Raw genomic sequence first — 11,535 nt, 5'->3', positions numbered from 1 at the left:
ATTTTATTCCAACAACAGTAAATCATACAGCCTATGACATGACACAGAGTCTGCCCCCCTAAATAGTTGACTGGAGTAATACTCCTGACTATAAACTGTAAATAGTAATGACACCACTATAAACATTAAGAAAATGTCTGAACTCACCCTTACATGTCCTACTGTATTAGTCTGAGACAGGGCTTCTGGTTAAAGATGGAGAAAGTCTCGATCATAATAACAAACCCTGCTGAAAAAAACAGCATCAAACCAGCATGGACCAGCATGGGAATTATGCTGGTCTATGCTGGTTTGCTGGTGCTTACCAGCATACCAGCACCAAAACACAACATATGCTGGTCCTGCTGGTATGACCAGCATGGGATGCTGGTTTGGTGCTGGTTTGGCTGGTGCTAATGCTGGTTTGGTGCTGGTTTAGCTGGTGCTAATGCTGGTGCTGATGCTGGTTTAGCTGGTGTTCACTAGCAAACCAGCACCAAAACACAACATAAGCTCTACTTCACTCCTCAACTTGGTAGAACACATTGTAAAATGTATTGTGAAAAAAAAACAATGAGAAAAAAATGTGAATAGTAAATAAAATTATATTGGACATAAGTTGTTAATGAGCAAATGAAATATTGTTAACAGTCGTGGTGTGCGTAACTAGGCAACCACGTTTTCGTTCACGTTGCATGACGTCATCAAAGTACGTCCCAGAACTTGCATACTCTTTTGCTACACACTCAAAAGTATGTACATTTTCCTCACAAAAACAGTACATACTTTTAGGTCGTAGTATAAGTAGGCGAATTGGGACACAGCATCTGTCTCCAAAAGTAAACAAACAACAGCAGATGTCATCGTGGAAAGGCTGTTAAACGCAAGGATTTGCAACTCGTTATTTTCAAATTCGGTTCAATCGCGCGTAGGTGGAACTAACAATGACTGACGAATCATATTAAACGTTTCATGTTGACAAGCGTGTGCACCTATAGGGTAAAAGAAAACTGCGAAACTGCCTGAACATGCAAACTTGCACTTATATTTTATATTTTAATTATATTTATGATTTTATTACATTTTTTATTAAATTATAGTGGAATAAGACGTCTATCTGTAGTACTTTATTTATTTTTGTTAAACTATTTACACATTTGTCTGGAAAATTGTCTTCTGATTGGGTGGGCCATAACTCAAAGTGGGCGGGCCCAGGCCTGTCCAGGCCAACCCGTACCTTCGCCACTGTAGTGACAGAATGTTCTTATTACAGCATTTCATGCAATATTTTGCAGTTTAAGTTCTTACACCCGTTGATTAGTATACCAATGTGACTTACATGCAAGGAGTATGTCCATCATTCGCTCCAAACCATTCCAACCAATCTTTTAGGTCACTTTGCAATGTCAGTCTGTGTATATATGTTATTTTAATTGATTGACGCCTCAGAATTCTACAGTGATATAGTTTTACAGTGTTTTCTGTTGACTTTACGTCCCAAAGGCAGTCGCTCTACGCATCTCCAACAAGTGTGTATGATGAAGAACACAGAAAGACAGATGACATCACAGTAGCGCGAGAGCCGTTCGAAAGCAGACTTCCTTATGACTTCTCGATTCACTCTCGTGATACTTTGATGTCACTTGCCTGCCTGTCGGTTTTTGCAGCGCAGCATGAGCTCAAACAAACCTAGGCTGAATCTGAAACCGCATACTGCCTATATAGTAGGCAAAAAGCAGCAGGCGAACTACTAGTATGTCCGAACCCTCAGTATACTTTAAAGGGTAGGTGAGAATTACCGGGATTTTGGACAATTTCTCGCGAGATTCAGAGGCAGGTGTACTTAAGTATCGTCCAAAACCGCCTACTTACTGAAAATGTAGTAGGGGAAACAGCACATAAACAGAGTAGTACGTCCGAATCCTCAGTATTCATTAAATCAGTAGGCGAGAAATCCCTGGATGCACTACAGATTCTGAAGCATGAATCGGATGGACACTTTTATCCCATGATGACACGGGAAAGCAAAGCAATCGACCTGAGACCAGTGAATCGGGTGATTTCGATACATTACACGGGGCTGTCCTGCACCCTGATTTCACGCACAAACCCAGGATATACTGTCACGGTAGGATAAGTCCATCGTGACTTTCTGTGTTGTGTTTGTTTGGATGACTGAAGTGTGCATGTGCGTGTCTGATCACTAACGATCTGAGTGAGTGCAGGTGTGCTTAATTGCTTTACTCCAGCTGGCGATGGTTACCCAGGCGGCATTTATACTCACTCATTCTCTCCTCTCACTGCCAGATGATTACGCTACGTGTCTTACCTGTGTATCGTGTTCGTGTGTTCCTGTGGTCTCGTCTTCGCGTGGAGTTCTGCCTGTTTGTGTATCCGGTTTCACCCGTCAACCAGACTTCAACCACGAGCACCAGGATCAGTCACCGCAGCCCTTGTCTGTCTTACCATTTTCACCATATCTCCTGTGTTATCTGTTTCAATAAACCGTGTTCATCTTATCTTGCATTTGCTTCCTGATTTACACATCCAGTCATCACAGAATCATCTGGCCAGCATGGAAGCAGCAGGTAAAGGATCCCCGGCTCGGTTTGAAGAGTTTATCGCCGCTGCCATACATCGCTTCACCACTCAGGATAGCCGGATTGAGGAACTGAGCCGGGGAATGAAGGATATGAGAGACAAGGTGTCGGAGCTCACCCAGGCGATCCAACAGCTGACGCTCCCCACTGCGCCACCCACACCGTCTGTTCCTCCTACACCACCCGCGAGCGCGTCCCGTCAGGAACCCAAATTATCCACGCCAGAGAAATACACAGGTGATCCAGAATGTTGTAGACCATTTCTATCTCAATGCTCTCTTCATTTTTTCCTTCAACCCCAGACCTACACTACGGAGGAGAGTAAAGTGGGATTTGTGTTATCCCTGCTGACGGGAAAGGCGGCGCGTTGGGGAACAGCGGTGTGGGAAAATCACGCCCCGTGTACCCAGAATTTTGAAGCGCTTTCTTCTATGATGAGAAAGGTGTTCGATCGATCTGCAGTTGGAAGAGACGCCGCTAGGAAGTTGGCCGATCTGCGTCAGGGTACACGGTCGGTGTCGGATTACGCCATTGACTTTCGCACGCTAGCTGCGGACACGCACTGGAATGAGGAGGCGCAGTGGGATATTTTCCTGCATGGGTTAACCGGCCGCATACAACGTGAGTTGCAACATGGGGAGATCCCAGCCTCCCTAAATGGACTTATTGATGCTGCCATCCGAGCGGACATTCGATTGAGAACGATTCCTGCTTACGACGATGAAGTGTTGTCCCACGCCTTTCTGGAAAGAACGCCCTCGTCGAGAGAGACTGCAGCCGGTTCCTCCCTGTCCGATCCGGAGCCCATGCAGGTGGGTCGAGCTCGGCTTTCCCGGGAGGAGAGGATTCGCCGTCGATCACTGGGGCTTTGCCTGTACTCTGGGGAGGCCGGACACCTACTCCATCGGTGTCCGGTAAAAGGCAGCGCCCGGGAGTAAATCTGGGGTTACTTTCGGGCGGAATCTCTTCGGCAAAGACCCCTCTAACATCTACCCTCCTCCCGGCGAAGCTGCGGTGGCACAATACACATCTCACCTGTGACGCACTACTGGACTCGGGAGCCGAGGGGAATTTAATCGATCATCACTTTGCACGTAAGCTTCAGGTTCCGTTGTCTACTCTTTCCAAACCCATATCACCCTTCGCACTCAATGGGAGTAAATTGTCGACCATTACTCACATCACAGACCCCGTCACCATCTGTATTTCTGGCAACCACTCTGAGACTTTGCAGTTTTTTGTTACGGTTTCCCCTCTGGCTCCCATTGTACTTGGACATCCCTGGCTGCTCAAACACAACCCGTCTGTCAACTGGATGCTGGGTACCATCACCGGTTGGAGTGAAGCTTGTCATAAGTCTTGTCTTGTCTCTGCTTGTGTACCTGTCTCTGCGTCTGTGTTTCAGGAGGAGACGATGGACTTGACTAACGTGCCCGCTGAGTACCATGACCTGAAGGGAGTGTTCAGTAAGTCCCGAGCCGCTTCTCTACCTCCACATCGTCCCTATGACTGTGCTATAGAGTTACTGCCAGGTACGTCTCCGCCTAAAGGCAAGCTTTACTCTCTTTCTGTTCCTGAGATAGAGGCCATGGAGAAATACATTTCTGATTCTCTGGCAACCGGGTTCATTCGCCCTTCCTCATCTCCAGCGGGGGCGGGGTTATTTTTTGTTGGTAAGAAGGATGGGTCCTTGCGTCCTTGTATTGATTACCGAGGGTTGAATAACATTACGGTAAAGAATACTTATCCTTTGCCGTTAATGTCTTCAGCCTTCGAGAGGTTGCAAGGAGCCTCCGTCTTCACAAAATTGGATTTACGCAATGCTTACAATTTGGTCCGCGTAAGGGAGGGGGATGAATGGAAAACTGCTTTTAACACCCCTAGAGGCCATTTTGAGTACTGCGTGATGCCTTTCGGATTATCTAACTCGCCAGCAGTTTTCCAAGCACTCGTTAATGACGTGTTGCGAGACATGGTCGATCAGTTTCTGTATGTCTACTTGGATGACATACTGATTTTTTCTACGTCTCTCCAGGAACATGTGCAACACGTACGACGAGTGCTTCTCAGGTTGCTAGAGAATGGGCTTTTTGTCAAGGCAGAGAAATGCGAATTTCATGCACAGTCTGTTTCCTTTCTAGGGCACATCATTTCGACTGAGGCTGTCCGTATGGAACCGGAGATAGTTAAGGCTGTGGTTGATTGGCCATCCCCAGAGTCTCGCAAGCCCCTGCAGAGATTTCTGGGGTTCGCCAATTTTTACCGGCGTTTTATTCGCAATTTCAGCCAACTAGCCGCACCTCTGACCGCCTTGACCTCCCCTAGTACGGCGTTCAGGTGGTCGGATGCAGCCCAGACTGCATTTGCCAAACTGAAAGGCTGCTTCGTTTCAGCCCCGATTCTCGTGGCCCCTGATCGTAAACGCCAGTTCATAAGGGAGGTCAATGCGTCAGATGTGGGGCTAGGAGCCGTGTTATCCCAACGCACATCCTCAGACGGAAAGGTGCAACCCCGTTGCCCACCGAACCGATTATTTGTGCCAGAGGGACTGAGATCAGAGGTACTTAAATGGAGCCATAATTCCAGTATAGCTTGCCATCCAGGGGTCAGTCGAACCAAATTTTTGGTTAAGCAACGATTTTGGTGGCCAGGGATGGCTCGTGAAACACACGATTTTGTGTTGGCTTGTTCGGTTTGTGCTGTGGGTAAGTCGTCTAATCGTCCTCATGACGGATTACTTAGACCGCTGCCTGTCCCTTCGAGGTCCTGGTCCCATATTTCGCTCGATTTTATTACCGCCCTCCCACCCTCCCAGGGCAATACGGTGATTTTAACCGTAGTGGACCGATTCTCGAAGGCGGCTCATTTTATTCCCTTGCCCAAATTGCCTTCTGCCAAGGAGACAGCGGTCGTTATCGTAGACCACGTATTCCGGTTACATGGCCTCCCGACAGACGTGGTCTCCGATAGAGGTCCTCAATTTATATCTAAATTTTGGCGAGAGTTCTGCAGGTTGCTAGGGGCTACGGTTAGTCTGTCTTCGGGGTTTCATCCTCAAACCAATGGTCAAACCGAACGAGCCAATCAGGACGTGGAGAGAGTGTTGCGATGTTTGGCTTCCAAGAATCCTTCCTCCTGGAGCCAACAACTCTCTATGGTGGAGTACACGCACAATTCATTACCAGTGTCAGCTACGGGCTTATCTCCGTTTAAGTGTAGCTTAGGGTACCAACCACCTTTATTTCCCAGTCTGGAATCCGAGGTCGCGGTCCCCACCGCACACGCTTTCGTCCAGAGGTGCCATCGAACTTGGAGTAGAGCACGTGAGGCTATACTCCAGGCGAGACTACGCACCAAGGCTAAGGCTGATCGCCACCGGTCAAAGCCTCCCGTTTACGTCGTGGGTCAAAAAGTGTGGCTTTCTACTCAGAATATTCCGATGCGTTCCGTCTCGAATAAGTTGACTCCCAATTTATCGGCCCATTCTCTGTTGCTAAGATCATTAACCCAGTAACAGTCCGCCTTAATCTCCCTCCTGTGTACAGACGAATTCATCCGGTTTTCCACATTTCCAAAATTAAACCCATGTTTAAATCTCGTCTTAATCCGCCTGTCCCGGTTCCCCCCCCGCCTCGTATCGTAGATGGGGAACCTACTTATTCGATTAATCGTATTCTGGACTCCAGACGGAGGGGACGCGGATTTCAGTACTTGGTGGATTGGGAAGGTTACGGTCCGGAGGAGAGAAGTTGGGTTCCTGCTCGGGACATATTGGATCACTCCCTTATTGATGATTTCCATCACAGGTCTAGGATCCCGAGAACGTCAGGTGACGTCCTTGGGGGAGGGGGTACTGTCACGGTAGGATAAGTCCATCGTGACTTTCTGTGTTGTGTTTGTTTGGATGACTGAAGTGTGCATGTGCGTGTCTGATCACTAACTGATCACTAAGTGAGTGCAGGTGTGCTTGATTGCTTTACTCCAGCTGGCGATGGTTACCCAGGCGGCATTTATACTCACTCATTCTCTCCTCTCACTGCCGGATGATTACGCTACGTGTCTTACCTGTGTATCGTGTTCGTGTGTTCCTGTGGTCTCGTCTTCGCGTGGAGTTCTGCCTGTTTGTGTATCAGGTTTCACCCGTCAACCAGACTTCACCCACGAGCACCAGGATCAGTCACCGCAGCCCTTGTCTGTCTTACCATTTTCACCATATCTCCTGTGTTATCTGTTTCAATAAACCGTGTTCATCTTATCTTGCATTTGCTTCCTGATTTACACATCCAGTCATCACATATACCACAAAGTGCTCAGTTGATTCATGTAAATAAAGCTGAAGAATTATCACAGCTGTGTTGAAATGACAGTAAATATGTGATAGTTTGTTTGAAAAATACATTTGAATAAAGTTTTGTTTCATGTGGTATTCACTTCTACACATTTTCAGTTATTGTTTATTCATTTTTTATTCATTTTTCCTGTTGTTTTAAGTAAATAAAAGAGCATCATTGCTTCACTAAAGTTTATATAATTACTTGTCATCTGACAATACATATATTTAATTACAGTCTGTTTGTTTTACTTATTTTTGTCCACTTAAAAATATTATGTAATATAATATCTGTAACACTAACAGAGACCGTAGTAGAGTTGTCAAGTTACTGATGCAATCAGGTGTTATGCACCTGTCCCTCATACACATACGTTTTCATGCCTGTTATTAGGTTTGTTGGAGTTCATGCAAAGCTGTAAGAATCAACAGGCAGATGACATCAAAGTACCGTGAGAGCAATTCCAGAAATCATATAGAGAAGTTTGGTTTCGAGTCGCTCTCGCGGTATTGTGATGTCATCCTCCTGTCAGTTCTTGTGGTCTACTACGTCATAGGTCACATGATAACGTCAAAATGGTGGATGCTGTCCATACTAACGCGAATGTACGTACTGTCTAAGTGCTCGTTAAGTATGTACTCAGTGAAATTCAGTACCTACTTAGGAAGTATGCGATTTCGGATTCAGCCCAAATGTCTGGGATACATGTTGGATGACGATTAAGGGCGCGTCTACAAACAACGCCAGACATACCCCCTCTCCCCCCAAAAAATTTTTTCTCATCGAATCTACATAAATAAAGTTAGGTGTATTATTACATGTGATTGTGACATGATGTTACTACATGCACTGCGCTCCTTCCTCTCCGCTCGTCTGGTAAATGCTTCTCCCAGCAAAGCCTGTCAGCGTTGCGCGTTCATGTGTTGTGGGGGCGTGGCTTTAGAAGAAACCCAGAAGAGAGGGGGTGGAGTGAATGGAAAAATGAGCTGTGTTTAAAACATTGGTAAAAGGTCTACAGACACTGGATTTTTATACTCTCTTTTTTAGAGTTCTTACGTTTTACTTATGTATTGGTATACGTATAAAGACAGTTTAAACAAATTTGTAAAAAAGTTTTTTTAGATAATTCCTGCCTATCCTGCCTTTAAATAAGTTTAAATAAGACATTACTTCTAACAAACATCCGTTTTGTTACTATGAAAATCTCTGAACAAGCCTATAGGCTACGACTATAGCCTATTAACAAGCTTATACATTTCAACCTTTGTATAATTATTGAAATCATTGTGTGCACAAATAAAGACACATGAGAAAGAATAAAAAATAAAAGATAAGCATTTAAGCACTAAACGCAGAGCAGCGAGTGCACAAAAAAAACCGCAATAAAGCTGGCTGCTCAAATTAGGCTATTGTAGGCTACAGAACGTTTAGCCTAAGTCTGAATGTTATTTCGTTATTGTTTTACATGTTCTTGTTCAGAAAAACAAGCATATCAACATGCTTTGGTGAAAGCCGGTGTTACGTGCTCTGTTGTTTGTTGGTTTTTTTTGTTCTCTCTCTCTCTCTTCTCCGCTGTCTGTCTTCTTAGATCCCGGCCATTGGAGACCTTTCCTGTCAATCTTAATTATCCTGTGTGACGTCATTCATCGATCCACCAATCAACACCCGATCCCGCCTATTTAAAACCCACCGCTGTTCATTCATGCCAGTACGCTGGTTACTGATACTGTAAACCCCTGTTGTTGTGTTATACTGTTTAAAACTCATTTGCTGTGTTGTTCTCATTGTGTATGTCAGACTGTTCGTTCCCAATTTATTAGTCACTTGTTTATACGTATACGTTAGTGTTCAATCGCTCTGTTGTGTGTGACTTTGTTGATATTGGGGAAAGCGGACAGGTAAGTACGTCACGTGACATACATTGTGCAACACGTAGGTTACAATCACTGTATTAGAGACACTAGGTTAGGAGCGTGTGCGACCCTCTGTACGTTTTGTGTTTGGGTAGGTAGTGTAGGTAAGTTAGGGCGTCGTGTGACGCTGAAGATTTATCTAATTACCTTTTCTTTTGTAGCGTAGGTAAGAGGGTTAAACTTTAGCTAGAACGGTTTTGTTTTGTTTATTTATTTGTTTTGGCACCGCTCGTGCCCCTTTCCCCTTTTGTGTCTTTGTTGTTTGTTACTTGTAAATATTGTAAATATTATCACTCTTTATTCACCTTGTCACACCACTGAACACCTTTTGTACATTAATAAATTACACAGTTTTGCCCATTATTTTTGTTGTCTGTCGTTGTTGGCATCCACACACACACCAAAATAAAACTACTATCATTTCATATTGTTACCTCCCATCCATACCCCTAAAAACCACCTGGGATCATAACAAATTTTGGGGCTCGTCCGGAGAGAGGACCGCGGTGATCGCCCAGCGTTATTAATGCAAACGTGCAAGCATATCAGCAGCCTAATTCCAGCTCCTTTTGCAGTATTACACAAGCTTATGCGACGGCAGTTCCAGCTGTCTTTGTTTCTGTTTCAGTGCATTTGAGGCAATCGTGTTAAGCCGAAAGTATTCTCGGGACGTCCGCGTATGCGCGCCGTCCGCATGACGTCATTTTCGTCATCAGGAGGGTGCGCGGACGGCCGCGCGGACCGTCCGCGTGCAGCCCAAAATTTGAGACCGCGCGTACAGTCCGCGTACGACAGCGCATGCGCGTGAAAATATTTAGACAGGACACTCCACTATAAACAATTATACAAAGGAAATAAACAGCATTTGCACACACACTATCGTTTTTCTTCTTTAACTTTTACTTCTTCCAAGAACAGAAAGCTCTGGAGCATGTTTGTTTGATTCCTGTTCTTTGTTGTCTTCTTGTTTGTTCTAAACTGTGTTTGCAATGGTGGATCAGTTACTTTTCTTCACCTATCCTAATGTTTTAATGTACTCTAAATGTCACCAAATCAGTGCTGCCCTGACAGCCTGTTAGACTAATAATTTGAATAAGAAATCATTTGTATTGCGTATCGTGTCGAACGCGGCCATCCGCGTGTAGCCGCGGGGACTATACCCGGAAAGCTGCGCGGACGCGTGCGAGCCGGACGCGGACGCGGAAAAAAAGTATACCCGGCCCTTTATGATGGAAATGTCCAACAATTTTACTACATGCACCAATGAGTCTATTAATGCTCGCAGCTTAAAATCCATCATTAATGGCCAACTGAAGTGTGTGCGTGAAGCAAGGAAGACATTCCCAGTCCATGTCTCTGTTTGCAGCAACTATATTGCTAGCATTGTCATGCACTCACACGACAACTTTGCCGGCCAGGCCCCATTTTTCCACAGACGTTTTTAAATGTTCCGCCAGGTTGGCAGCGGAGTGTCGCTCTTCCAAAGCTTGGGTTTGCAGAACATAACTGTTCAACTTACTATCAGCAATAAAATGGCACGTTATATTGACATATGACTCTGTAGTTAATGATGTCCAACTGTCAGTTGTAATTGCCACAAACTCTACTTTCCCTAAAGTAGTTTTGAGTTCCAAAACCTTGCATTCATACTGGAGCTCGATTATCACTGTTATGGTTTTCCGTGACGGAGTTTTGTAGTCCAATTCAAGAAAGTGTAAGACTTCCTTAAATCCGTCTCCTTCAACGAAACTTAAAGGAAGCATATCTCTCGCGATCATTTTTGATATGAGATTAGTGGTCTTCTCGGCTCGCTCCGGGGTACATCTGGGCCTAACGTTACCTGCAGTCGTGAAAGCAGTGATGGGTAGCTGTCTTTCTTCAGTTGACTGGTCAATATTGATGGTTGGGTGTTTGGATTTCATATGACTCCTCATTGTGCTGGTGCTGTTATGATAACTCAATTCAATTTGACAAATTTTGCACACGACATGTTGGTCATTTTGATCAAAGTAATTCCAGACTCCACTGCGTTTATTTTTAGACGATGCCATTCTTCAACCGCCAGTCATCAAATAATGCACATCATCAAATGCACAGGTGCCACACACCACCCAATGCATTTAGTTATAACTGTGGCTGTTTAGTTTGCGTGCCCATGATTAATGAGGGATTCGTTTCATTTACGGCCATCAAAGCAACCTTTCACGAAATTTTTTCCAAATTCGAATAGTGTTTTTATTTTTCAAATAATTATTGCAGATCGAATATTCAAAATTCGTGCACATCCCTATTACAGACACAGAAATTAGTTGCTGGTAGATGATGTTAAATCCAATTATTACACGGCTCTCTGGAATGCTTGATTCTGATTGGTCAGTTGAGACATTTGCAGGTTCGTTCTACCATAAAGACTCAGAAGGCAAGTGAACGTTTGAATGACATTTATTCCATGTTGAATTAAAAGACAGAAATTCAAATCAGACTCAATTAAATGGATGCTTGAGTCTCGTATAGATTCTTTTGGCGCATGCCCCGCCTTTCGTCCGGGTCTAGCTGTAGTCCGGCAGATCCTGCCTGATGTTGAAGGCAGGGGCGGAGCCTACCCCCGGACAAAAGAACAGGGAACAACCTGGTGGTGGTGGGGAGGATGGAGGCGAACTTCAGCTACGACACCTACGGGCAGCAGGAGAGAGTGTTAGTTCAGCGTTTAAA

Source organism: Paramisgurnus dabryanus, chromosome 6 (genome assembly GCF_030506205.2).
Source record: "Paramisgurnus dabryanus chromosome 6, PD_genome_1.1, whole genome shotgun sequence".
Taxonomy (NCBI): domain Eukaryota; kingdom Metazoa; phylum Chordata; class Actinopteri; order Cypriniformes; family Cobitidae; genus Paramisgurnus; species Paramisgurnus dabryanus.
Note: the sequence above shows the minus strand (reverse complement) of the source record.